This window comes from Lissotriton vulgaris, chromosome 1_1 (assembly GCF_964263255.1).
Source record: "Lissotriton vulgaris chromosome 1_1, aLisVul1.2, whole genome shotgun sequence".
In the NCBI taxonomy this organism is placed as follows: Eukaryota; Metazoa; Chordata; class Amphibia; order Caudata; family Salamandridae; genus Lissotriton; species Lissotriton vulgaris.
In genome coordinates, this window is record NC_141685.1 from 89,108,210 (window position 1) to 89,134,723 (window position 26,514).

A 26,514-nucleotide genomic window follows, 5' to 3' on the forward strand; every position below is an offset into this window, starting at 1 on the left:
GTAGATACCATCTCCGCCTCACTAGCCATCTTCTTAGAATGACAGTCCTGAGAGCGGAATCAATCTCAACATCTGATAAGGGGTTATCCTTGGTCGTGAGTTTCTGTAACCACAGATGGTAGACGTCCCTCTCTGCCTCTTAAAGTCTTTTGAGGGAAAGTCCTGTAGAATTTTACAATCTCTCACCTGACTTTCAGGGTGGAGGCAGTAGATACAAATTTTTGTGGGGGTCTTCGGAATGAAGCCGGAGTTTCCCACAGGACTCAAAGCGTCTGATGAGTGACCTCTTTGTAGTAGACAAAGCAGTGAAGATATTCTGAAGAGTTTCTGAAGAGAAAAGGTAGAGGTACTGAGCAGAGCTCAGGGAGACTCCCTTCACAAGACGTACGGTAGAAAATCTGAGAGCCTGAGCCTCAGAGGAGAAGGTTCCAGAGGGTGCTGTCGCCTGATTGGCTGGAGTTTGGACCATATCTAATGACTTGGACAAGTTATTAAAGTGACAAGTATTTTCCTGTAAACGTCTATGTTACAATACTTCCTATTGCTCTTTTAACTATGCTTTCGCTATGCTATTGCTATTCTATGTACTGTGGGACTCCCACTTCGATGACAGGCAATGATTCAAGCATGTGAATCTATGAAAGATATCCCATTACTGGGGAACAGCAGATTTCTCACTACTGAAGCTCTTACCCAAGTTGCTTTAGCCTTAGTCATATCTCACATTGACTACACTGACTCTTTACTTTGGCATTCCAGCATATCAATCTAAAAGACTGCAACTAGTGCCAAACCAGGCTGCTAGATTAATCTATTGCCAGCCAAGAATGCAGTATGTCACCCCTCTTATGAAAAAGTTACATTGGCTTCTGGTAGTCGAACTCAGTGCATTCAAGTTGGGATGCCTCCTCTTTAAAGCTCTCCAGGGCAACTGCCCAGTGTCTGTATTTACTCGGGTCTAGAGATATATCCACATTCAGGATCTTAGGTCTTCCCATTTGAATCCCCTAGCTACTCCATCCTTTAAACGCTAGAAATTGGGGGAACTAAGATTTGAGGTTCTGGCCCCTCAATTTTGGAATTCTCTCCCTCAGGACATTAGCTCGATGATATCATATTCTCAATTTTGGAAACACTTAAAGACCTGGCTCTTTCGCCAGACTTATGAATGAATCACTTAGCGGCAGGACTCCCTTGTCCGCAGCGCCCTGAAACCTTGTGGTGTACGCACGCTTTATAAGTATTTTTAACATAGCATAGCATTTAACATCGTCTAAATGGGACAACCTGGAAAGTCCATCTGCATTGGCAATCCCAGGTTTCTGTTTCACTTCAAAGCCTATTCCCTGTAGGGTGATGGACTACTTTAGCCAATTGGGATTTCCACCTTTCATTTGCATTAACCCTCGGAGAGGCCTGTGGTCAGTTTGAACTAGGAAGTGAGAGCCAAAGATGTTTGACCTAAACTTCTCAAGGGACTAAACCACAGCAAAGGGGTCCATCTAAATGGCAGTTCAATGCTGCTCCCTGGGGATTAGCCTTCTACTGATGAAAGCCAGTGGCTGATCTTGACCTTGGTCATGTTTTTGGGATAGCACTGCTCCTATACCATGTTCAGAGGCATCAGTCTGCACAATGAATTGCTTGACATAATCCGCAGCTTTCTGAACAGCTGCAGAGCACATTGCTTCCTTCAGCGTGTCAAGAGCCTTTAGACAGCTCAGAGTCCAGTTCACTATTTGTGGGGATTCTTTTGGAAGTCAGTTCTGTGAGGGGTGCCACAATGGTGCCATAATCCCTCACAAACCTCCTATAGTACCAGGGAAGCCAAGGAAGGCCCTCACTTGAGTCTGGGTAGTTGGGGCCACCCAGTCCAGAATGGTCTAGATCTTGGGTTGTTAGGGTTGAACCTGGTCTCCACTCACGAGGCGACCCAAGTATGCAACCTTTCCCTGCCCTATCTGACACTTGCATGCCTTGATAATGAGGCCTGCACTTTTCAGAGCCTCCAGTACTTTCCTAAGGTGGATCAGGTGCTCCTGCCAGGTGGAGCTAAAGACAGCAATATTGTGTAGAAATGCTGCACTCAAGGATTCCAATCCAGCAAGGGCTTAGTTCACCAACCTTTGAAAAGTGGCAGATGCATTGTTCAAACCAAGGAGCATTACAGTGAACTGGTAATACCGATCTAGGGTTAAAAATGCAGATATTTATTGAGCTCCTGGAGTCAGACCTATCAGCCAGGACTCTGATGTGAGATCAAACATACTCAGATACTTGGCTGCTCCCAACCTGTCAATAAGTTCATCTGCCCATGGAGTTTGGTATTCATTGCTTTTGGTCACAGCATTCATGCCCCAATAGTCCACACAAAACCTCATTTCTTTCTTACCATCCTGGTTATGAGGCTTGGGGATTAAGACAACTGGGCAGGTCCAGGGGCTCTCAGAAGGCTTTAGAACTCCCAATTGCAGCATCATGCTTACTTCAGCTTTGATGCTCTCTTTCACATGTTCAGTCTGCCTGTATATTTTATTCTCGACAGGTAGTCTTTCATCAGCGTCTACATCATGGATACACCAGCTAGTCTGGGGAGAGGTCAAAAAGAAGAGCTCATTAAACTGATTTAGGACTTGCCTGCAATCAGCCTCCTGGTGGGCAGGTAGGGTGTCTGACAAGACCACACCTTCCACAGACCCATCTTTTGGATTGTTGGACAGGTTAGGGGCAGGTTCACTCTTTGCTTCCTGATCCTGAAACCATGAGCAAGGTCACAACTGCCATGGCATAGTAGCGTGTAAGGCGGTTGACATGGATGACCCTTTTATGACTCCTGTCAGAGCCGGGGTCTACCAGGTAGGTGACCGCCCCTTTTCTTTCTAGGATAGGGTAGGGTCCACTCCACTTACCTTGCAGAGCCCTAGGATTCACAGGCCCCAAAACCCACACCATCTGCCCAGCCTGGAACTCAACCATAGCAGCCTTTTGGCCTTACCAGGTCTTCTGGAGCTCTAGGCTGGCCGCAACGTTTTTGCTTGCTTTTTCCATGTACTCATACATCCTGGAGCAAAAGCCAAGCACATAGTCCACTATCTCTTGCTAAGGTTCACCAAGAGATTTCTCCTATCCCTCCTTCACAAGGCACAGTGGTCCCGACAGGAAACCCAAACAGAAGCTAAAATAAGGAGGACCCCACTCCCTTCTGTGGCCCTTCCCAATAGGCAAAAAGCAGGCATGGTAGTAAGACATCCCATCTTCTTTTGAGTTTTTCAGGAAGTCCACCAATCATGCCCTTCATGGTCTTGTTAAATCTTTCAACACAGCCATTACACATAGCAGAGCGGCTTTGGCCACACTGACCAGGACTTATGCAGCGGGGGATTGGAGGTCCCACATTTGGACCCCTAATATTATGCCGTTCAATTGCAACACGCAGCTCGATGGCTCAACACAGACCCTAGTTGGGAAATGCGGCTCTTGGCGGGAATGGTGGATGCTGGTTGTCTTCCAGAGCTGTTAATGGAGGAATCAGGCACACCGAGAGATACTCCATATATTGTGCGACAGACGGCCAGAGTATGGCAATGGTTTGTAGTGAGAGAACTTAAGTGCGCACCATTCCATAGGGAGCTCCCAATCTGGATATTAAAACCAATCAGGCAGATAGCACTCAGTATGTCCTTCCAGGCATGGAGGAAGGGGGCTGCGAGCAATAGGGTGAATTGTACCTAGATGAGACTTATCCCCTTTAAACATGCCCGCAAAAAATTTGGTCTAAGTCAAGGGCAATTTTAACAACATGTGGTGCTTGGGAGACACAACTAAGCACACCTGTCCATGCTATGCCACAGCTTCGCCGCATACTCAAACCCTTGAGATACTGCTAGCGTATGGAACGTGTAGACACCTAACTATGCATCTTTACAGAACAACGTGATCAGATACAGTAGACAGTGGATGTATGACATTACAACGCATGCATTTACAACGCATGCCATCACAACGCAACCATTACAACGCAATCCATTACAACGCATGCCATTACAACGCAGGCGCTATTACAACGCATGCCATTACAACATAAGTATTTGGTAAGTATTTCATTTTAATAATATTAATTTATTTTAAAATTATGTTTGATAAAAGTCATATTTTATTTATATTCATATTTTTAATTTAAAAATTCTATTTTAATTTACTATTCTTACTCCAGAGGGGTGTAATAGCAGGGTAAGTATTTGATAGTGTAGGCGTTAAAATTACTATTCTAACTCCAGGGGGGTGTAATAGTAGGGTAAGTGTTGGATAGGGGCTTAAATTACTATTCTAACTCCAGGGGGGTGTAATAGTAGGGTAAGTGTTGGATAGTGTAGGGGTTAAAATTACTATTCTAACACCAGGGGGGTGTAATAGTAGTGTAAGTGTTGGATAATGTAGGGGTTAAAATTGTAATTTAAAAAATATTAAATATATTTAAAATGTTATAATTATTTTAAATTAATTATTTCTTAAAACCCCCAAAAATTACATTAATATTAAAAATATTTTAAAAAAATTAAATTAATTTTATTGAATTAAAAGAAATTAAAATTAAATTTTAATATTAATAAAATTAAATACTTACCTATACTTACGTTGTAATGACATGCGTTGTAATAGCACCTGCGTTGTAATGGCACCTGTGTTGTAATGGTTGCATTGTGATGGTAATGCGTAGTAAAAGTTGCGTTGTTATGGCTGTTTCCCGTAGACAGTACACACGGGCCCGAGAGGCCTGTAATTTAGACTTTAACATTCCAATGGAAGATCAAGACTGGCAGCGGGCCTGTGAACTAATACGCATGGTTTCTAGTAATGCCCATTTTCGACTGATACATTATAATTTTCTGCAAAGAACCTACTTAACGTCACAAGACCCTCATCGAATGGTCGGGTCTTGCCCAGATATATGCTTGCGCTGCAACACTGTGGGAGCCGATTTCTTACATTAACCATGGTCCTGCGATGAAATACACTCCTTCTGGCAACTAGCTGTCAAAGAAATAATGCATGCAACAAAACTAAGTATTGAGCTGATACCCAAATGCTGTTTATTAGGCCTCTTTAGATGCCAGAAGGGCGCAAGAAGACCTATAAATGTGGTCAGTCACCTATGGTACTGGCATGACGTAGAATTGCAATCACATGGCTGCCCCAGCATGCCCCAACGATTGCGCTCTGGCATAGAGATGGGTCTCTTCTTCTACGGCGGACGCTTCTATCTCGTCTTGGTCAGATTCTTCCCCGAAGATATCCCGAGTGTGTTGAATGCTTTGGCGCTGCCTCTCTCGTCATTGAGCCTGATGATCAGGTAGAGTCCTCTTGGACCGAAACGACTTACAAGCAGGCAGTCTTCCTCCTTGTGCTCCGGAGAGAGGCACAAGTTACAAACTTGATGTAGGTCGGTGCGAGGGTACTTGGCGTGGCATCCAGGACAGAAATGGAATGGAGTCCGTTCCATTTGCAGATGGCTGGCCCTATGCAGCAGGCCAGACGGTTGCCCACGAGGGTTTCTATCAAAATTTGAGAGTTTGCCGATCAATTTGAAATGCGGAGAACTTGGAAACGCGTACTGAAACAATACCGTTGAGGGTAGAGTGGACTGAGCATTGAGGGAAACCCAAAGAGCGGTGTTGGAGCGCAGCAATATGGCTCCGAACCCGTTTGGGGTAAAAAACAATTCAACAATGGAGTTGATGCCCATGCACACTATCACCGAAAGGAGGAGTCACCTTACCTTGTGACTGGAAAGACACCAGGGACCGGAGTTGGCTAGAAGCATTGACGACCTTTGGTATTGATTAAATGTAGGATTCCAGGTCACAGGAGGCACTGCTGAATATGGCTGGCTAGCAGCAGTGGTGGCCTCTAGGAAGAAGGAATTGAGAAAGCATAACTGGATATACTGGTTTCCTTAATACCGATAATTGGTTACACATGAATGCCACAACGTGCACTGATATATTACATTATCAAATTATAATATTCTTATATTAATTTGATGTGACTGTTCGCCTTAATATGCCTGCAAAGTTACATAATTCTATTAGGGCCCAGAACCATTTTATTTAGTGATGTCCATCGGCACACTTTCCTGTATCTTGCAGTAAATTGAATATTGGCAAACAGGAGTTTTATTTCCAGAAACAGTGAATTCTTCAGCTTGTCTGTGTATCTTTTATCTGCACCTCACGGACTCCTCACATTCATCTCGAGAGAAGATCCTGCCTCCTTCTCATTAGTGTTGTTTCAGTAACTGTTTTTATCACGTGTTCATGTTTCATTGACTTGTATTAGGAGAAAAGTGTATAAAAATACATTGTGTAGCATTAGCATTATATACTCCAACTTGCTTTAGGGTGGATGCTCTCGTCCATTGCAAAGACAATTGTCACTTGTTAGTTTGCTTGGCCTTTTGCTATTTTTGCATTAAATGTATGATAGATGTGTTGGCCTCCAGGTGTGTTGTGTATTATTTTACATAGCACAAGAGATGACGAGGAAAATGACAGTCCAGTATACACATTTTTCATATAAATCAACTCACAGTATACTGTTCTGGAGGTTCAGTCCCACAGACATTATCTCTAACTGAACGTAGGCACCCTAGGAAGCATGTGCTTTTCAAACCAGTTGCCCTCTGATGCGGCGTCCTCGCTATTGGATAAGTCAGTATGTCCTGAATTTTATGAGGGTTACCGTATCTAGTGCACTCTGTTAGACAGCGCTCACCTGTGGTAGTAAGATGTTACTAGGCACCTTATCACCTATGCACGGTGCAGGGCTTTGAGTTACAGAGCTCCTCACGCTGTGGAGAAGATTAGGTCACATTTACCCATTTTCCCATATTTGGTCCTGATGAAATGCCAACAGATTGCGCCATGACTACACACGGCATGAAAAAGGTTGACCTGAAGTATAGACCCCAGCTTACCAGCAGGTCCATAGGTGATCCACACTTTCACACAGTGATAGGGGTCATTAGTTCCTCAATTTCTCTGGCACCGTTTTTGATCTCAACCTGGACCAGGAAGATCACATTAACTATATTGTAGCAAATGGTCAATAGTTGATCTTATATTCAGACTTTCACCAATCTCACATCTTATGACACAACATCCTCTGTCCTACTATACACATCCGGCATACTTAATAAAAGATTTCCGACAAAGTGCCCTCTTGTGGTGCCCACCAGGCATTGTAGCGCCGGCCTGGTGAGGAGTATAGCCCAATGATGAAGCATGTCACTTTCAGGTGAGTGAACGCAACTTGTCTTAAAAGCACATGCTTCCTAGGGTGACTGCGTTCAGTTACAGATAATGTTTCTGGGACTGAACGTCCGGAACAGTATACTGTGATTTGATTGTGTTTTATTTTAACAAATGTACATAGCAGATATTGGTGCTTGCTTGTTTCACAAAAATGATCCGATACCTGCCTCGGAGTGCACTTCTTACAGATGAGAATGGGGATATCATGTTGCTGCTACAAGCTCCTTACCTGTGCGAGTTATCGGGAATGATGCAGGGGGCAGACCCAAATCAGCCACACATGGAGATCAATGACAAATACTGAAGAATTAACAGAGCTTCCAAGCTGGTGACCATTACTTAATTGACCTTGAAAATAAAAGACACATTTTTAGTATTCTGGTGGCTCATGACCATAAAAAACAAAGATTATAAATTCAATATTGTGCCAAATACTTAAAAAATTGACCTGGATGTGCTGAATCGGATGTTCCTTCCACCACTATTGCTTATGGGACTTGTAGTTTTGTTTTTCTCCATAAAAGAATGGTCTCTAAAGTCCCAGTGTTCTAGGCGATGTTGGTCAAAATCAGAGGCCTGATGGAGGATGAAGCATGACACTGCTCTGCTTAGCAGTGAGATGACTGACAGTTCCCCAGCCCTTCCATTTTTTGGCCTACAGAGGCTCGTTGGCCGTTCATATCATATAAAAGAAACTTTTATTGCAGCTCATATCAACGGAAGAGATAAAACCCCTGGGCGTGTTTGTCAAATGTCAAATGCTTTTATATAGCGCACTTATCACCAAAAGAGGTCTCAAGGCGCTTTGCAGAAGAAAGGCATTGACCTACCAGAGTGGAGACACATCACAGGGAAACTTTATTTGGGAAAGAGCCACGCCTTTAAACCCCTTCGAAACTCCAAATAATTGGAGAGGGACAGAAGATGAATAGGTAACTTATTCCATAGTTGGGGGGCCACATATGAAAAGGATCGGCATCCATTACTGGACGTCCGGACTCTAGGTTGAGATAGCAAGAACTTTGAGCTGGAGCGAAGGGCTCTGAACGGAGTGTACCACACTAATTTTTTTGCTAAGTAAGAAGGGTCGATGCTGTGAAGGAGTTTATGGGTTAAACTCAAGATTTTTAAATGGCATATTTGGCGCACAGGTAACCAGTGCAGTTTTTTAAGAATGGGTTTAGAGGCAGACCTAGGAGGCAATCCCAGCATAGCCTCGCGGCCGCGTTCTGGATGGTTTGTAGCTTAGACAGCAGATTCTCATTTATGGAGGCAAACATGGCATTTCCATAATCAAGCCTGCTGACGATCAATCCCCAGACCAGGGGCTTTCTGGCTTCAGGTGGGAGCCATTTAAAGATTTTACGCAGTTGGCGAAGTATTCCAAAACAAGTCCCGACAACCTGGTTGACGTGAACTTTCATAGAAAGAGCCCCATCAAGCATGATCCCTAAGTCTCTTACGGCTTCTTTAGGCTCAGGGCAGGGCCCTAGATCATGAGGCCACCAGTCCTGAGACCAGAAGGTCTTGGCCTTGCCGAATAGCAAAATTTCTGACTTACTGCAGTTGAGTTGAAGTTTGTTTTCACTCATCCAACTATTAATGTGAATCATACATTGTTTAAAACTAGTACAGGTTTCCTAGGAATTGGATCTACAGGTGATAAGTACCTGAGTATCGTCTGCGTAAGACACCGTAGTGAAGCCATAAGATTTTATAATGTGGGCCAGAGGGCAGAGATAAAGGTTAAATAATAAGGGACTAAGGATCGAACCCTGCGGGACCCCCACAGAAAGAGGGATAGTGGCGGATGCATGAGAATTCATCCTGATATAAGAGTAACGATCCTTGAGATAGTCCGCGAACCAGGCCAAAGCATTGCCTCTGACACCAACCTCCCACAGCCGATGTTTCAGAATGCTGTGGGAGACGGTGTCAAAGGCAGCGGAAAGATCCAATAATACCAGAATGGCTGATTCGCCCCTATCCAAGGAGAGTCGGATGTTATCCACTATTTCAATTACTGCAGTTTCAGTGCCATGAGCGGCACGGAAACCTGACTGCGACGGGTCAAGAAGTGCATATGTTTCAATGTAGGAAGACACACGTTTGTTGACCAAATATTCAAGAACCTTACCAAAGTACGGTAGTAGGGATATTGGTCTGTAATTGGACAGGATAGAGGGATCACTGTTAGGCTTTTTAAGAATAGGCCTGACTTGCGCCAGTTTCCAGCTACTGGGGAAGGAGGCGCTCTCAAAGGAAGCGTTAAAAATACTGGTCAGACCATCAGTCAGCAACGGGAATAGCTCACCGCACTTACGAGGGAGCAAGGGGTCGGTAGGAGATCCTGATTTAATTTTTTTGAGTGCCAATAGCACTTCTGCTGGGGAAGTGGGCTAAAATTCTATCATGGATGGAAAATCTGTGGTTTCAAATGAGGGCTCGGAGCCGGAAGAAACCAACCCACTTAAAGCCACTTTTTGAGAAGAGGAAGGAAATGAGGAATATATTAGTTGGATCTTACTATGGAAATAGGAGGACAGTGAGTTCACCCACTCCAAGGAGGGGACAAATTCTGATTGCTCCACCTGAGGAGTGGTAAATTCCCTGAGTATTTTGTACAATTCTTTGCTGGATTGGGAGGCTTATTTATTCTTTGCGTGATAAAGAGATTTGGCCGCCTTTATATGTTTCATATAATCAAAGTGCATTAATTTATACTTCTTGCGGTTTTCAGGCGTTCTGAACTTCCGTCATAATCTCTCCGCCGATCTACAGTCCATTTTCTCTTGTTTCAGAGTCTCAGTAAACCAAGGTGAGGCGATTCTTTTCAAATTAACTTTTGTTTCCGGGATAATTGCATCAAGCGTGTTTCTAATAGACGTTTCTAATTGAATAGCCATTGTTCCAGTATCATTAGGAAAATTGTCCGGAGGTTTAAAATGCATATGAAACGCCTCAGGAGTCAGTTTATGCCAAGGTCGGATAAGTACGGATTCTTTTTGGGTAGTGGTCCATGACCTGGAAGGTATAGGAAAATTAAAATTTATTAAGAAATGATCCGTCCAGATCATCTGCAAAGGGGGGGTCACAGTTTAAATCAGTCATATTGAAAAATACTAGATCCAATAAATGACCCGCTTGGTGAGTGGAGCCTTGTACCCGCTGGGTTAGTCCCAGGGTTTCCAGGGTTGAGATTAAATGGCAAGAATCCATGTCATATAATAGCTCTGCATGATGATTGAAGTCACCTAATAAGATAAAATTATCTGTAGCCAGCACATGGGAGGCTAAAATATCTAACAAATTGTTGGCGAATTCGGATTTACCTCCCGGGGGTCTATATACCAGGGATGCTTTGCCGACCGCTGAAATGTTGTATTTTATGTTAATTATCAAAATTTCGAGCGTGTAGTTGGAGAGCGAATCAAGCCGGGTAATCTCTATGGGGGCCTTTTGCGGCTACTGCAATGCCTCCCCCTCGTTTTCCAACTCTATCTTGCCTAATCAGATGGTATTCACTGGGGAATGCCGTAGCAATATCAGAGGAAGCCTGACTGTGGAGCCACGTTTCCGTAAAGAAACAGATGTCAGGTTTCTGATTGTCCAGTAGACACCAAAGCTCTAAGGCATGTTTAGGGATGAATCTAGTATTAAGATAGAGAGCAGTGAGAAAATTAAGGTCCGTTTTCGTACTAATATTGCTTAGTTCCTGCGAACTTTCGGACATAAATTTCTCCGAGCCCCTACGCAATAGAGAGGAGACAGCCATCCTGGCCGAATCATTCCTAAAAGGGGTGGCAGTGGGACAGACTACCTGGGAATCTACTAGATTATGCTGGTTTAATGAGAGCAGTTCCTGCTGATTATAGCAGATCATGGTTAATATACACGGACCACTTAGGAGCCACGCAAATTTAAAAAATCCACCACGGGTTTGGGCGACGGGCGGCGTCCCGGCGCGGACGGGCTTGCCTTTGGCACGCCTTCGGCGCGCCGCCGGCGTGCCGCTGCGCGCGTCCGCTCTGTGTGGTGGTTTAAGTAGGGAAGGGGGCGGGCAGCTCTGATGACGCTGCTGGTGCGCCAGGTGCTTCCTGTCCCTCCGCACAACCGGCACAAGCCGTGGCGGAACGGGGACCAGCACACGAAGAAGGTCAGCAGGTGAGAATTAGGCGGTCGTAATCACTGCAACACATTTTAAAAGCACACAAACTAAAGTATAAACGTGGTCGTAATCACCGCATGCAATGTTTAAAACTCTACAAAGTATTAGAAAAAAAGTACGCAGGTAAAACAGCTATTGGCCTTCAAGCAAGAGAAGCGTTTCCAGCGAGGAGTTAAATCCCCAAACTCACTCAGTAATCAGCGCAAGTGCAACACACAGCAAGGTTGCCAATCTCGCTGCGCGCGTCCGCGCTGTGTGGTGGTTTAAGTAGGGAAGGGGGCGGGCAGCTCTGATGACGCTGCTGGTGCGCCAGGTGCTTCCTGTCCCTCCGCACAACCGGCACAAGCCGTGGCGGAACGGGGACCAGCAGACGAAGAAGGTCAGCAGGTGAGAATTAGGCGGTCGTAATCACCGCAACACATTTTAAAAGCACACAAATTAAAGTATAATCAACTACTGACAAACATGAACAATCAAGAACATAAGTTTCTGGAAAACTATCAGGCACCCAATCAGAATCAGCCGTCCTTTTCACCCAGGGATTATTGAGGCTTTGGAGAGGGTGAACTGCACGTGGTATAAGAAGACCACTACATGACTCAAAGCTCACTTCTCATGGATTTACTGAAATGCCAACTTCATGGCACACTTAGCCAGTTCTAATCACCTCTTCCAACGGCTGCAGGACGCCAACAGACACGTCGATTGTGGCGCCCGCAGGTTGATGTTAACGCTCGTCTTACGACATTCTCGTATCGAAGACATCGTTAAGGGACGCGAGCAGATATCTTGAATGCGGTTCCCCGTTATTTTAGTATCATCCATCTATCCAAATATTTTTGTTTTGAAGAAATTGTCAAGGGACACGAGCGTAAGTTCTGAAAGCAGCTGTCCCGTTTCGGTATTAACAACTATCCTGTTGCAGATAATTGTACTGAAGACTATTGGAGGCTCCTTCATGTACTAAGTTATACGTACCTATTTTATCTACATTAGTATTTCGGCTTGATGGTTGGCTACAATGATAAGCACCTGAGTCATTCTACCATTCCCAAGACTGAGAACGGGTCTTTCTCCGTGGTCCCTTTATCATTTGGAATCACACGTGCATCCAGGTTCTTGATCACAAGTTGCGTCTAGTGAGATGTGACTCCACCCAGAGATTTGTGCAGTTGTGAAGATGCTCTGTGTACTGGCTGGGAAACTAAGAGCAGTGATTTAAATATGATATATGATGATCAGAAAGATCTGTGCAATGGTTGAACCCCTCTGTGCAATGATTAAGAAGCTCTGTGCACATGTTGAGGTGATCAGTACAACGTGCAACTGCATATGTGCAGTGGTCAAATGTCCTGTGTAATAGTTCAGATGCTACGTAAAGTTTGGAGTGCTCCATGAATGGTGGTTATGCTATGTGTACTGCTTGTAATGTTACGTGCAACGGCTGACGCGCTATGTGCAATGATTTAAATACTCTGTGCCATTATCAGAACACACTATACAAGGGTTAAGATTCTCAGTGCAATGGTTGAGAAGTCTTGTGCAAATGTCAGATATGGGCAGTTGTCAAGATGTTCTGTGCACTGGCTGAGAAACGATGCACTGTGCTTTAACTACTCTGTGTGATGATCAGGAAGATCCATGCAATGGTGAGAAGCCTTGTGCACATGTGATCAGTGCAACGTGCATTTACAATTGTGCAATGGTGAAATGTCCTGTGTTATAGTTCAGATGCTATTTTTAAAGGTTAGAGTGCTCAATGGAATTGTGGTGATGCCATGTGCACTGCTTGAGGTTCTATGTGCACTTCTTGAGGTTCTATGTGCACTGCTTGTGGTTCTACGAGCACTGTTTGTGGTTCCTTGTGCACTGCTTGAGGTTCTATGTGCACTGCTTGTGGTGCTATGTGCACTGCTTGTGGTTCTATGTGCACTGCTTGTGGTTCTATGAGCACTGTTTGTGATGCCATGTGCACTGCTTGAGGTTCTATGTGCACTGCTTGTGGTGCTATGTGCACTGCTTGAGGTTCTAAGTGCACTGCTTGTAGTGCTATGTGCACTGCTTGTGGTTCTATGAGCACTGTGTGTGGTTCCTTGTGCACTGCTTGTGATGCCATGTGCACTGCTTGAGGTTCTATGTGCACTGCTTGTGGTGCTATGTGCAATGCTTGTGGTTCTATGTGCACTGCTTGTGGTGCTATGTGCACTGCTTGAGGTTCTAAGTGCACTGCTTGTAGTGCTATGTGCACTGCTTGTGGTTCTATGAGCACTGTGTGTGGTTCCTTGTGCACTGCTTGTGGTTCTATGAGCACTGTTTGTCGTTCCTTGTGCACTCCTTGTGATGCCATGTGCACTGCTTGTGGTGCAATGTGCGGTGGTTGAGTTGTTGTATTGAATACGAGGCCCCTTGTGCTGGCTCAGATGCTTTATGCACTGCTTGCGATGTGAGCGCTAATTAAGAGGTCAAGTGCTTGGTTCAGAGGCTCTTGCAACGGCAGCGACGCTATGTTCAGTGTTTGAAATATGTGGTGCAAAATTTGAGACCCTCTCTGCTCTGACTGCGCTCATTAGTGCTCCACTCGGATGTTCTTCGCACTAATTGAGGTGCTGCAGACATTGCAGAGATTAACTGTTCAGTGGCTTTTGCGTCGGTTGAGGAGCCCTGAACAATAGTCGTGATATGGCTCGCACAGGCTATAAAGCCACCTAAAATGACTGAGATGTTCTGTGCAGTAGCAGAGAGGTCACGTGCACTGAGGTTGTGATTCCGTAGCTTGGTATGCTCTGTGCTCTCGCCGAGATGATGCTCTGTGATCCGGATTTCATGTGGTGTTTTTGAGGCTCAATGTGAATGAGCAACACTTAAGATGGTTTGTTGACGACTCTTGAGTCCGGACTAGCCGTTGTTTCTTTCAGTACGTTTGCTGTGTGATATGGATCAAGTGATGGATTATTCTGAAAGCATACAGGCGGCTCTCCCCTCTTTCACGAAGCGTGCGCAGCAGGAAGACACGCGAGCCTGGAACGGCGCTAACGCGCACCAGCCTCAAGCTTCGATCCACTCCATCATCCCTGCTGACGCGCCGCTTCCACATATAGAATCACTGCACACCAGGGGGTGTGCAGTGACCACCCGAAGCGCGTCACAAGGCCGCGTCTGCAGCCCGTGCACCTGTGTGTCAAGAATGTGTGTCAGGAACACTAGTCTAAGGCACTGTAATTCAGACGTGTGTGGGAGGAAAGGGACGGGTAACAGTAACACCAAGTAACTTAAACACCAACGGGCTAATGGAAGCTTTTCACAAGCGATCCTAGCATCCACTTATCAACAAGAGCGCCTACTGTATGCCCCACAGTAAGATTACTCTGACACCGTGGAACATCGCAGGAGCGGGCAAGATTGCATTAGAGCCTGAATCAGAAACCCACTTAAGATCATTTGATATAAGACGTCTCCAGGAGACCTGGAGCTGTGGAGAAACACCACTCATGGGTTACTCAAAATTCTATAACCCAACTGTAAAAATTGGAGCGGAAGGCAGGCAAAAGGTGGGCTGAGCATCTACGTGACTCTCAATAAAGTTTTTAATATAACAGAGTTGAAAACAGATTCCTCATTTATGCAAGCAGCACAGGGGAACAAATGCAAGAAGAGATCAAAAGCTTTCTGGGAGCATACAAATGGCAATGGTTGTTTCAACAGCGTTTGGCCAAAAATAAGTGGTTCAATAGCGCACTTAAACACCAGAAATGTGTATTAAAAGCAGCGAAGGTAAAGCAACACGCACAAGCATCCAGATTTCATTTGCTCATATTCATAGAGTCAAGGCTAGAGCACAACAAGCTCTTGGCATTGCTGTGGGGAGGGGGAAGGAGAAATGCGAGTCTCGGCCGCCAGGCCGTGAAGTGTGAAGCAGTGGGCGGGGAAGCAGATCCCTTTAAAGCTGCTGCCTGCTTGTGGGGACTGGGAGGAAGGGTGACGAGACGCAGGCCCTGCAGTGTATAATTATGGGAGGAGAGATGCTGGCCTGAGGCAGAGCGCACCATATGGAGAGGGAGGGGGGTGGGCCGAGTGCAGGAGAAATGCTGCTGGCAGGGGGAAGGCTCGGGCAAGCTTGTGCATGAGGAGCTTGTCACGTGGTCAAATGTACTGTGTAATAGTTCAGATGCTACGTAAAGTTTGGAGTGCTCCATGAATGGTGGTTATGCTATGTGTACTCCTTGTAATGTTACGTGCAACGGCTGACGCGCTATGTGCAATCATTTAAATACTCTGTGCCATTATCAGAAGACACTGTACAAGGGTTAAGATTCTCAGTGCAATGGTTGAGAAGTCTTGCGCAAATGTCAGATCTGTGCAGTTGTCAAGATGTTCTGTGCACTGGCTGAGAAACTATGCACTGTCCTTTAACTACTCTGTGTGATGATCAGGAAGATCCATGCAACGGTGAGAAGCCTTGTGCACATGTGATCAGTGCAACGTGCATTTACAATTGTGCAATGGTGAAATGTCCTGTGTAATAGTTCAGATGCTATTTTTAAAGGTTAGAGTACTCAATGGAATTGTGGTGATGCCATGTGCACTGCTTGAGGTTCTATGAGCACTGCTTGTGGTGCTATGTGCACTGCTTGAGGTTCTATGTGCACTGCTTGAGGTTCTATGAGCACTGTGTGTGGTTCCTTGTGCACTGCGTGAGGTTCTATGAGCACTGCTTGTGGTGCTATGTGCACTGCTTGAGGTTCTATGTGCACTGCTTGAGGTTCTATGTGCACTGCTTGTGGTGCTATGTGCACTGCTTGTGGTTCTATGAGCACTGTTTGTGGTTCCTTGTGCACTGCTTGAGGTTCTATGTGCACTGCTTGTGGTGCTATGTGCACTGCTTGTGGTTCTATGAGCACTGTTTGTGGTTCCTTGTGCACTGCTTGTGATGCCATGTGCACTGCTTGAGGTTCTATGTGCACTGCTTGTGGTGCTATGTGCACTGCTTGATGTTCTAAGTGCACTGCTTGTAGTGCTATGTGCACTGCTTGTGGTCTATGAGCACTGTTTGTGGTTCCTTGTGCACTGCTTGTGATGCCATGTGCACTGCTTGAGGTTCTATGTGCACTGCTTGTGGTGCTATGTGCACTGCTTGAGGTTCTATGTTCACTCCTTGTGATGCCATGTGCACTGCTTGTGGTGCAATGTGCAATGCTTGAGGTTCTAAGTGCACTGCTTGTAGTGCTATGTGCACTGCTTGTGGTTCTATGAGCACTGTGTGTGGTTCCTTGTGCACTGCTTGTGGTTCTATGAGCACTGCTTGTGGTTCTATGAGCACTGTTTGTCGTTCCTTGTGCACTCCTTGTGATGCCATGTGCACTGCTTGTGGTGCAATGTGCGGTGGTTGAGTTGTTGTATTGAATACGAGGCCCCTTGTGCTGGCTCAGATGCTTTATGCACTGCTTGAGATGTGAGCGCTAATTAAGAGGTCAAGTGCTTGGTTCAGAGGCTCTTGCAACGGCAGCGACGCTATGTTCAGTGTTTGAAATATGTGGTGCAATATTTGAGACCCTCTCTGCTCTGACTGCGCTCATTAGTGCTCCACTCGGATGTTCTTCGCACTAATTGAGGTGCTGCAGACATTGCAGAGATTAACTGTTCAGTCGCTTTTGCGTCAGTTGAGGAGCCCTGAACAATAGTCGTGATATGGCTCGCACAGGCTATACAGCCACCTAAAATGACTGAGATGTTCTGTGCAGTAGCAGAGAGGTCACGTGCACTGAGGTTGTGATTCCGTAGCTTGGTATGCTCTGTGCTCTCGCCGAGATGATGCTCTGTGATCCAGATTTTATGTGATGTTTTTGAGGCTCAATGTGAATGAGCAACACTTAAGATGGTTTGTTGACGACTCTTGAGTCCGGACTAGCCGTGTGATATGGATCAAGTGATGGATTATTCTGAAAGCATACAGGCGGCTCTCCCCTCTTTCACGAAGCGCGCGAAGCAGGAAGACGCGCACCAGCCTCAAGCTTCGATCCACTCCATCATCCCTGCTGACGCGCCGCTTCCACATATGGAATCACTGCACACCAGGGGGTGGGGGAGGCCTCAAGCTCACAGGCACGTCCGGATTCCCGAAGCGCGTCACAAGGCCGCGTCTGCAGCCCGTGCACCAGTGTGTCAAGAATGTGTGTCAGGAACACTAGTCTAAGGCACTGTAATTCAGACGCGTGTGGGAGGAAAGGGACGGGTAACAGTAACACCAAGTAACTTAAACACCAACGGGCTAATGGAAGCTTTTCACAAGCGATCATAGCATCCACTTATCAACAAGAGCGCCTACTGTATGCCCCACAGTAAGATTACTCTGACACCGTGGAACATCGCAGGAGCCGGCAAGATTGCATTAGAGCCTGAATCAGAAACCCACTTAAGATCATTTGATATAAGACGTCTCCAGGAGACCTGGAGCTGTGGAGAAACGCCACTCATGGGTTACTTAAAATTCTATAACCCAACTGTAAAAATTGGAGAGGAAGGCAGGCAAAAGGCGGGCTGAGCATCTACGTGACTCTCAATAAAGTTTTTAATATAACAGAGTTGAAAACAGATTCCTCATTTATGCAAGCAGCACAGGGGAACAAATGCAAGAAGAGATCAAAAGATTTCTGGGAGCATACAAATGGCAACGGTTGTTTCAACAGCGTTTGGCCAAAAATAAGTGGTTCAATAGCGCACTTAAATACCGGAAATGTGTATTAAAAGCAGCGAAGGTAAAGCAACACGCACAAGCATTCAGATTTTATCTGCTCATATTCATAGAATCAAGGCTAGAGCACAACAAGCTCTTGGCATTGCTGTGGGGAGAGGGAAGGAGAAATGCGAGTCACGGCCGCCAGGCCGTGAAGTGTGAAGTAGTGGGCGGGGAAGCAGATCCCTTTGAAGCTGCTGCCTGCTTGTGGGGACTGGTAGGAAGGGTGACGAGACGCAGGCCCTGCAGTGAATAATTATGGGAGGAGAGATGCTGGCCTGAGGCAGAGCGCACCATATGGGGAGGGAGGGGGTGGGCTGCCTGCTGGGCTGGGCTGCCTCTGATGATCAAATGCGAGACACAGAAGGCAGGCGCTGGAGAGGGAGGGGGTGGGCTGCCTGCAACTCGAGCAACCATATGGAGAGGAAGGGGGGTGGACGGCCTGCTGGGAGAAGCTTGTGTGAGAGAGACTGGGCTGCCTTTGATGATCGAATGCAAGCTCGTGCACGAGGAGCTTGTGGTCACGTGATTCACGTGAACTGTTGAAAATCCTCATCGTAAAAGTCAGCTTTGTGGATGGGCGGCAATAGGTCTCTCTGCGAGACCTAAAAACTTAACAAAAAGCAACAAAACTAGAAAATGCATTTCCAAATGCTTCAAAAGAGAAACAGTTAATACAAATGAACAATATTAAATTTTGTTGGTACCTTAGTAATGTGCTTACTTCTTGGCTTCACTCCCTCTGCAGCAATAACACTCTGAAAGGAGAAATTACTGCTGTGAGTCTCAGAGTCTTCAGTATTACTGGTCTCAGTCACGAAGACTGTGGTGTCTGAAGATAACTTTCTCTTACTTGGCTTTATAGTTCCACCAGCCACGCCATTGCTTTTAGCAGACACGCTACTGTCAGCAGCATCACAACTTCAGGCAGACCTGCAATGCGGATCTCACCACTCACATTGGGTGAACACTCGTCTCTGCTACATACATGCACTCTGTTCTCAAATTTGCTTGGGGCTGTCAAAATGCAAAGAGCTGCAATATATTCGCCACACTTTCCTGACTACCTTGTTTTTAAAAGTTGTGACATTCAAGTGTGATTCTTGGTTCGTCTACAAGCTGAATTTTTTTAGAGGTTCTATTGCCACACAATACTCGTCCCATATTCCAATTTGTCCACAGGGTGTTTCAACCCTGGTAGGTTATCAACTGCCTGTTCTGCAGATAATTTCAGATAGTTTCTGTAAGAAACTGAATTATTATTTGCGGTAGATGAGAAACAATCACAATAGTTGTTAGAGTGAACTTTCAAACCCATTCAATTAACCGAGGATCAACCCCCTGGTACCTAAGCACCGAACAGGCAGGCTTAACTTAAGGTAATATGTAAAACATTTATGCAGAAACAAAACAAGTAAAAGTCAAAATGCAAAACAATAAAAAACCCAAACCAAAATAGAAAAATAAAGTAAAATGTATTAAACAAAATGACACTAAAATGACAATATCCAATAAGGGGAATTAGATATGAACTGTAACGCTGTAAGAATCACAAGGTGCCAATGGATGAGGGGCCCGGGCATGGATTAGTCTCTCTGGAGCTGACTGCCAAGTCAGAGGAAACCGGAGGCCATGGCCTGCAAGCACATAGTGCAGGAATTAGACGCAGTGGTCCAAGAAGACATCTAGTGCTCCAGGCTCAGATAGGGCTGCTGGCCTACAGGGGGATTCACTGCAGGTTTGGGTGCAAAGTGCTTAGAGTATTGAGAACAAGCAGCAGATGCCCAGCAGGGCAATAGCAGACAGTTGAAGGCAGCAAGGCCCGGACGAGACTGAAAGGGAGTGACAACTATGGCCCTCACCATCAAGCAACAGCATAGTGGAGCTCAGCGGGAGGACCACCTGGTGACAGCCAGTCACTGGGGCTGGGACCCCCACGACAAGGCAGGACGGTCTAGTGATGTGGTAAGAGATATAGCAGCCATGTCCTCAGCGAGAAGCAAGAAGGATCAGAATCTAAAAAAGATGCTGACCTAGCTCCCAATGACCAGCAGCAGAGAAGGGAGGCTCTCCCCAATGACACAAATCAGCCAAGATGCAGACACCTCTGAAGCCCCAGTTACCCACGCCTTTTTAGAGTCGCTATTCGGTGCATTATGAGGCGACTTGCAGACGCTGAAAAGGGAAATAGCGGGGGAGATGAAGGAGATAACCGATTGAGGCCACACGTCCCCCAACGGCATCAACGTCCTCCTTACGATAAGGCGGGGCGTTAATTCCGTTGGGGACAGTGTGGCCTCCATCGAAGATCAGGGGCAAGCCCGGGAAGAGGAGGTGGAGCATCTACAGCAAGAGATACTCCGGCTCAAGGTTCAACAGATCGATCTCCAGTCACACACAGAAGACCTGGAGGATCGGTCTCGGCGAAACAACATCCACGTTAAGGGAGTTCCACCTAAAGAAGAAGGGCCAGACATCACACAATACCTGCAGGGTCTCTTCAGGAGCATACTGGGCGCCCCCACCGTATATTTTGGCTTACTTTCCAGACTTTAAACTAAAAGAGTGTACACTACGTACTGCCAGGCACAAGCAACCACTAAGATATCAGGACCACTCCATAGCTTTGTACCAGGACCTGGCTCTAATACCCCTTCAAAAGTGTTGGGTATTTCGAGTGGCAACCACGCGTCTTCGAAATCAAGGAATACCATATTCTTTGGGTCACCCTTTCCGGCTGATTTTCATATGGCAGGGCAAACTCCTCCAGCTCAGATCCATGCAGGACACTTGCCAGGTGCTGGGCATCGAGAATCCAATCCAGGAGGAGACAGAGGGCCCACAGATTAAAACTCCTCGAGAAAATAGGCATAAGGTCTACGGGAGGCGTAGCACAGAGCGAGCAAGGAGACCGGACCCCAAGACCATGGCACAAGAAAGACTGGCAGTGCTGAAGACATTGTCAAAGGAGACATTCCCCCATGATGACACCGTGAACGACTGAGGGACAGATACGTGACATTTGCAAGGCTTGGTGGGCAGTGAAAAATTCTGCGGGGAGCGTAGAGACACGGGGAGTGTAGAGACACGGGGAACAGGCCACACACATTCACAACTATTCCGACTTCTAAGGACGCGCACGTACGAATGGCGGGCCCTGGACAATTTGAGGTTAATGGGTTTCTAAGTTTGGGTTAGGGAGGGGAGGGTGGAGAACTGGTATGCAGGTTAAAGGTGTTGAAGAGAGGATCACAGGGCAATGGAGGCCTGGCAGACGTTGGGAGCTCAGTGGTAAGAGGGATCACAGGGACCAAAATACAGGCAAAAGCTGGTGCACTCACTATGGCACGCTATTTCCCAGCTCACATTGAAAATTCTCACTCTCAATGCGAGAGGTCTCAACAATCCCAATAAAAGGGGAGGAGCAGGGGACTGCAGAGACCTCATCACAGGTCCCGCACCCTACGAACACTATTGTAATTATTCCGGACGCCATTCGTCATCCTGTGCACACCGACCCCCCTTCGTCTACGCTGATCCATTAAGGGGGCCAGGATAAATATTCGTTGACTGTCTCAGCTTAACATTGTGGCTAATTTGGGAGACTACGACAAACACTCCGCTTGGAACTGTGCGCCAATCCAAATTCAGGAATACTTTGGGATCATATTGCGATTATCCCTCAGCACCAGCTTCATAGGTGCGATCATATCAAGGACTATCGTATCTGAATGATTATCCATTATATGCCCTGATGAAATTCCCTAGGCACGAAAGGGAATGAAACGCATTGGCTGTGCCGTTGTATTTTAAAAGGAAAATAAAGAATACATTAAAGAAAAGAACAGAAGATTAACATAATTAATGAACTGTTTGTACTGTTGACTTCATCGAGTGCTCCTCTCTATTCTTTTGTAATATTGCTCTGACAGACATCCTTGGCAGCGGATGGTGAGAGTGGATGCACCACTAACTATTTGGAATCAGAAAAAGTTGATGTGCGAAACCTTGGTCAGCTGCTGTGTGCTTTGGTTTATTGTATAATTCAATGAGACAACCGTTAACTCCCATCAGCTGCAATATAATGAGCACTACCTGGGAAAGTCACTTTTCCACTATTTACCAAGAGCCTGCTTTTTAATCCGACCCTTTTATTAACAGGGTGCCACCTTGAGTCTCATTATCAATAAACGAGGTTGAGGAGGCTATCTGTCAGAGTGTGGGCAATAAAACTCCAGGCCCTGATGGGTTGCCCTTCGATCTTAATAAATATAAACCAGATTTTTGGACCCCACTGTTGTTAAATATTTTTAATATTCTAACCAATGCCCCACTGCCTAAGACATGGTCTACTAGCACGATTGTTCCCATTTTTAAAAAGGGCGATTGCACACAACCTTGTTGCTGTAGACCGATCTCCCTCATAGATAACACCCTTAAAATTTTAGGCAGAGTTTTATACACAAACATTTTAACCTGGACAGAGGACAATCAGATTTTAGAACAATGTCAACTAGGTTTCAGGGGTAACGTTGGCACAAACGAACAAAGCCCTAATCTTAATTTGATCATAGGGAAGTACACTATTGCACAGCACTCGCCACTTTACTTAGCTTTTATGGACCTGTCCTCAGCTTTCGATTTTGTCAATAGGTCCCGTCTATGGTCCATCCTTTTAGAATATGGACTGGATGAGACCCTTGTTCATTTTTTGGCCTATCTCCATATGGACCTGAAAGCGCGGGTCAGGATTGTTGGTGGGGGAGAAGTTTCCAATTACATCAGTGTAGACAGAGTGGTCACACAGGGGTGTGTTCTGGCCCCTTTTCTATTTATCATATATATAAACAATTTACATAAATCACTGATCACACTAACTAATGATATTCCCAGAATTCAAGGCAAACCTCTCCGATTGCTTTTATACACAGATGATGCGGTTTTATTGGTCGCACACCAAATGCACTGCACACTTTAGTTCGAGGTTTCACAGATTTTATGTCCGGCTTAGATTTATGCACAAACTTTAAGAAATCTCTTATAATGCCTTGTGGGCCAAGGAAATGTCCTTTAAATTTTATCTCTGTGGGTGACCAAAAATTAACTTGCACTGCTACTTTACCTTATCTGGGAATGGTCTTCGCTGCGAACGGCACCTGGTGTGAACACTTGGCATATTGTAAAAGTAAGTTCTCGAGGGATTTTAACTCAATCCTCAGTCTCCTCCGCCCTAAAAGATCGAGAACAATTCCAGCCTTTTTAAAGATTTTTAAGATTCAGAGTGTACCGATAGCTACCTATGGGGCAGAGGTATGGAGCGTTGCCAAATGCTCTTGCGTCCAATCAGAGGAAAATAGATTTTGTAGAAAACTCTTGGCCCTCCAATCTCCACCCATCTGTACATATGTCAAGGCGAACTGAAGTTAGGATACATTGAAGACATCATAAGGGCCCGCCCCGCACTATTTTGGCTATCCATAATGAAGAATCCCGAGGCTTCTCTACACAAGGGACATAATAGATGATAGTCTTCGCTGTGAGAAAGAGATGGATATTCCATGGCTTCTTGGGGTAGTCAAGAGTCTGAAAAGCATTAACCTTGGTAGACTGTTCGCCAATTCGAACACAGCTGTACCAATGGACCAAAAAGTTTTAAAGACAGCATTGTACGCACTTCATAGCGCGGAATGAATAGAAAGGGAATTGAATAATCAAACTGTTGCAAAATGTATATCCATTGCGTACCCCGAGCATTGTCTACCAAGTTATATTGCACTACCCATGTCCCAATGGGAGACATGGGTAGTGCAAGAAGGTGACCACCGCGTTCTAGAGCGCTTAGAGCGATTTCCTAAATAGCGCTGTGCTGTGGCTCGCGCTTTGCATTTTAAAAACCCTTTTTTGTATCTTGGTTCATTTGTGTTGCATTTTACCCTGCTTTTACTCCGCTACCGCTGCGACCCCCCCTGGCCCTCACCGCATATAATTACAAATTCAAGCACCGCTACTTAGCGGGTCCGGGCTCCGGGGTTCCTGGGTCACGTGACTACGACGTGACGACGACGCCATCTTGGGAAGGCTGGTACCTTCCTTGTTGGGGGTTAGCGCGCTAGCGCTTGTTACCGCCACTCGCCTACTTAATGCTCGCCTGGAGCGTAGCGGTCTAGCGCAGCGGTCGCGCCTTCACTACGCCTGAGTCTCGCCAGAGTCCTGCCCGTCTGCGCCCGTCAGCGCTAAGGCAGGGCTAGGGCAGGGGACTCTGGACATCTCAGGATGATATCTGCTGAGAACTTGCGACTACTGCGACACCAGGTACGAGATTGCGGTCATGGCTCCTTGGATCCTCTCAGTGGGCCTTTTCTGTGCCCCACCTGTTCCTTTAAACTCCCTATGCCCATGCCTATCAAGAGTCTCCAGTCTAGGCCCCCAGCTGGCAATCAACCAGACGCTGTTGCAGGCACAACTACTCAATCTACCCTTAAAGTTTTACATTTGAATGTCAGATCATTGTCATGTCACTCCCAAGAAGTTTTCTCTTTGATTACTGATGATAATCCGGATATCTTTTTTTTCACGGAAACCTGGCTACATGATCAGTCCATGGCGGTCATTAATTTAGCCCTCCCCGTGGGTTACACCATGTACTCCCTCCCTCGCAATGCTAGAGGTGGAGGTATTGCAGTTGCGGTAAAAATTTGTAATATTGCTCTGACAGACATCCTTGGCAGCGGATGGTGAGAGTGGATGCACCACTAACTATTTGGAATCAGAAAAAGTTGATGTGCGAAACCTTGGTCAGCTGCTGTGTGCTTTGGTTTATTGTATAATTCAATGAGACAACCGTTAACTCCCATCAGCTGCAATATAATGAGCACTACCTGGGAAAGTCACTTTTCCACTATTTACCAAGAGCCTGCTTTTTAATCCGACCCTTTTATTAACAGGGTGCCACCTTGAGTCTCATTATCAATAAACGAGGTTGAGGAGGCTATCTGTCAGAGTGTGGGCAATAAAACTCCAGGCCCTGATGGGTTGCCCTTCGATCTTAATAAATATAAACCAGATTTTTGGACCCCACTGTTGTTAAATATTTTTAATATTCTAACCAATGCCCCACTGCCTAAGACATGGTCTACTAGCACGATTGTTCCCATTTTTAAAAAGGGCGATTGCACACAACCTTGTTGCTGTAGACCGATCTCCCTCATAGATAACACCCTTAAAATTTTAGGCAGAGTTTTATACACAAACATTTTAACCTGGACAGAGGACAATCAGATTTTAGAACAATGTCAACTAGGTTTCAGGGGTAACGTTGGCACAAACGAGCAAAGCCCTAATCTTAATTTGATCATGGGGAAGTACACTATTGCACAGCACTCGCCACTTTACTTAGCTTTCGATTTTGTCAATAGGTCCCGTCTATGGTCCATCCTTTTAGAATATGGACTGGATGAGACCCTTGTTCATTTTTTGGCCTATCTCCATACGGACCTGAAAGCGCGGGTCAGGATTGTTGGTGGGGGAGAAGTTTCCAATTACATCAGTGTAGACAGAGTGGTCACACAGGGGTGTGTTCTGGCCCCTTTTCTATTTATCATATTTATAAACAATTTACATAAATCACTGATCACACTAACTAATGATATTCCCAGAATTCAAGGCAAACCTCTCCGATTGCTTTTATACACAGATGATGCGGTTTTATTGGTCGCACACCAAATGCACTGCACACTTTAGTTCGAGGTTTCACAGATTTTATGTCCGGCTTAGATTTATGCACAAACTTTAAGAAATCTCTTATAATGCCTTGTGGGCCAAGGAAATGTCCTTTAAATTTTATCTCTGTGGGTGACCAAAAATTAACTTGCACTGCTACTTTACCTTATCTGGGAATGGTCTTCGCTGCGAACGGCACCTGGTGTGAACACTTGGCATATTGTAAAAGTAAGTTCTCGAGGGATTTTAACTCAATCCTCAGTCTCCTCCGCCCTAAAAGATCGAGAACAATTCCAGCCTTTTTAAAGATTTTTAAGATTCAGAGTGTACCAATAGCTACCTATGGGGCAGAGGTATGGAGCGTTGCCAAATGCTCTTGCGTCCAATCAGAGGAAAATAGATTTTGTAGAAAACTCTTGGCCCTCCAATCTCCACCCATCTGTACATATGTCAAGGCGAACTGAAATTAGGATACATTGAAGACATCATAAGGGCCCGCCCCGCACTATTTTGGCTATCCATAATGAAGAATCCCGAAGCTTCTCTACACAAGGGACATAATAGATGATAGTCTTCGCTGTGAGAAA

General features: G+C 45.6%; 1 long non-coding RNA gene across 1 annotated transcript in view; it reads right to left on the minus strand.

The window, feature by feature from the left end:
• Positions 1 to 18,952, minus strand: part of LOC147737495 (uncharacterized) — a 31,524-nt gene extending 12,572 nt beyond the window's left edge. Inside the window, exons 1-3 of the long non-coding RNA XR_015299094.1 lie at positions 18,916 to 18,952; positions 7,540 to 7,658; positions 5,777 to 5,907 (exon numbers count right to left, since the gene is read on the minus strand). This is a non-coding gene — a long non-coding RNA (uncharacterized LOC147737495). The remainder of the gene's footprint in view (positions 1 to 5,776; positions 5,908 to 7,539; positions 7,659 to 18,915) is intronic.
• Positions 18,953 to 26,514: the final 7,562 nt, after the last annotated feature.